We start from the raw sequence: 3,072 nt of genomic DNA on the forward strand, positions 1-3,072 counted from the left end.
GATGAATTACCACCCATTAAATCAAATGTTGTAAAAGTTGATTTTAATTAGGAGCAAAAGCCACTATATCAAAAAATTCAGTTAGAGTGATCTGAATGGAAAGTGGTATCCACCCATGGTTTTGAATTATGTAACTTATTAAGATAGTAAAATTACTACAAATAATGGGCCTCACCTTTCAAAAGGAGATATTTATCCACCATGATGTAGTTGAAAAGGTTTTCCTCATTTAATATAGACTTATCTATAAAATCATATGTTATGATGTATTCAATGTCTTTATTTTTTTATCAATCTTTTCTTTTAGAATAGTTTCAAGGATTATTTGGTGCTTTCTCTCCTCTCTCTCTCAACATTCAAGCCTCTTGGATCTTAGGCCATAATATTTGGATTAGTGGTATCAGAGAGAGTTACAATTTCATGGTAATCAAGGTCTTATAATGTTTTCCAGGGTGGATATGCTTGCTTCCTATAATAAATTATTCCAATATACAACTTTTTGGGTACCCTTTGCTGAGAATACCCTTTATTGATGCTTCTATCCATGACACAACCTATTTCCATGATTATAGAACTAGAGTTTCAACCTAAGAAACCATGCACATGTGATCCTTTGAGTAGAAGCCATAGAGAACTAAAAAATAGATGTGATTAATTTAGTAATTCAATGATTGGGAAATCAAAAATAAAATTGAATATAGCAATCACACCTCTAAGACTAAAGATTGAAACCTTGTAGCTCTCCATGAGGAATTTCAAGCTCAAAGAAAAACAATAAGAGCTACTATTGCACATGGGGATTCTTTGTATGATATATGTCCTTACATTTATAATGATATTGTTAAGTTTGCTTTGCTATGAAAGCATGATCCATAATTTCAATCTGTATTTCAACTACATATTCACTTTCTACTTGTAGGAAAGAGCTTTACACAAATTCTAGAATTTGTTCAATTTCCATAATTGGTATCCCGTAGGCAGAAACATCAAAGGAACTACTTTCCAGGGTCTTATGGTCATTGCATCTCTTATTTATTAGACTCTCATATTTCTTAGATATGAATTGCACATAAGAGACATTTATGTGTTGATAGCACTATTTGTTTTTTCAAATACCACTTTGGTTGCTTATTTTTCAGTAAAGATATTTGGGATTCTGGTGCCACACTTGCAGTCAAATTTCTTGATTTGTTTTTGGATCTTATAATACAACAAGTGTGGCATATTTTTCTTTCTTTTAAATTTCTACCAATTTATAAAGTCTATTAACATTGGATCCATAGTCCGGTCAGTAACCCCGACTTTCACTAACTTTTATATGATGTCTACGTGGGGAAGTTATATTTTCATCATAATTTAATTCCTATATATGTTGTGGTACTTACGATGACCGAGAGATATTCATTATGATTTTATTTGGAATTCTTCCTTTGATGCAAATATGATTTGTAACTTTCAACATGTGCAGTCTAATGAGCACATGGTTGCCATGGGGAACTTTTCTTGTTGCAAGTATTTTACTTTGTAAAATGGGTTAAAAATCATCTAGATGATCCAAAAACCTTTCAATATTTTTGAAGACAATTATGACTAGTGCAGTTGGAGTAGGGGAGCTAACACTTGGACGTGGCATGTAATTTGGCTATATCTCTCCCTAGACTAGACATTTTGAATCCCTTCTTGATCCAACATAGGAAAAATATCATATACCAATCATTACCTCTGACTCAGAGTATCAACCATTTATGTTTGACATTCACATCTTGCTTTTCTTCTTTCCATCATGGATCTACATTGTTTCAAAATATTGAAAGATGCAACTATTTTTGTTGTGTTATATGGCCTTACTAGCTTCTATTTTTATGAAGAGATGGTTCATTTAATCCTTGTCACAACTCCAACTATGTGCCTTATTAGTGCTATATAAATATATTCAACTATGAAAAAAGTCTCCACCCTAGTTCACAATTATCCTAAATCTACATGTACAACTTACAATAAAGGCTCAAGTGATTTCAAGACATCTACCAATGTGTGTGCAGATCAAAAATTTCCATTCAAGAGAAATGATGCGGGAATCATACTCTTAGGTGTAATTTACTTACAAGATATGTCAACTAATACACCTGGGTGACATCAAACGTGTATTTGTCTTCCTCTATCATTCTAGCTAGCACAAGTTCCCATGGTGACAAGGATATCTTTGATGACTATCGTGAAGTGTTCTTTCGGATATGACAAAGTACCCCTCATGATGCCAAGGTAATGTCATGGTGGGACTATCAAATCACAACAATGGGAAACTTAATTGTTATTGTTGACAAAAATACATGGAACGATACACATATTGCGTATATTGGGTGATCGATGTCATCATATGGGAATGAAGCCTATGATTTCTTGCAATCACTTGATGTGGATTACATGTTGGTTTTATTTAGAGGTGTTACTAGTTATTATTACGATGATATTAAAAAAGAATTATCCATGGTTAGAATTAGAGGTGTTGTTGTTTCTTGTTATCAAGGATTTTTGTTATCTTGTTAATGGAGTCTACTATGTTGACAAAGAGGCAACTCCTAAAATGTTGAAATATATTTTATATAAATTATGATACTACACATTAGGGGATATTGGTACTAAATATGGCAAGCCTACTAGGTGGGATTAAGCGACGTGTATTGAAATAGGAAACACAAATGTGAAACTTGAGTACTTGGATAAGGCCATTACAAAATCAAATCAGGTAGTGAAAATTTACAAGTATAAGACACCAGTTAATTGGTGGTGATATTTCTACCATTCCTTGGGATACCCATAAGAAAATAATTACTAGTCGCACTTAATAGGCCATACACTATCAATATCACAGTTTGTACACAAGCATTATAGGGTAATTCTATCCTTAGACCTTTGTTCATCATATTTGTGGGTCAACCACAAACACGTGATTATGGGTCAACCACACAAAACAATTCTCCAAGCTTGTAATCATCAACCTAGGTTTGGGTCATCCACAAACCCACGATTATGAGTCAACCACACAAAGTACTTGTCTTCATTGGCACTTGG

At 33.2% G+C, this 3,072-nt stretch overlaps 1 pseudogene; it reads left to right on the top strand.

Annotated features, from left to right (window-relative positions):
• Positions 1-667: 667 nt before the first annotated feature.
• On the top strand, positions 668-2,791 carry LOC149171978 (dolichyl-diphosphooligosaccharide--protein glycosyltransferase subunit STT3B pseudogene; annotated as a pseudogene).
• The last annotated feature ends 281 nt before the right edge of the window (positions 2,792-3,072 follow it).

Source organism: Pinus tabuliformis, chromosome 4_2, assembly GCF_031772625.1.
Source record: "Pinus tabuliformis cultivar Carrire ecotype Pingquan chromosome 4_2, CPIR1, whole genome shotgun sequence".
Lineage (NCBI taxonomy): Eukaryota > Viridiplantae > Streptophyta > Pinopsida > Pinales > Pinaceae > Pinus > Pinus tabuliformis.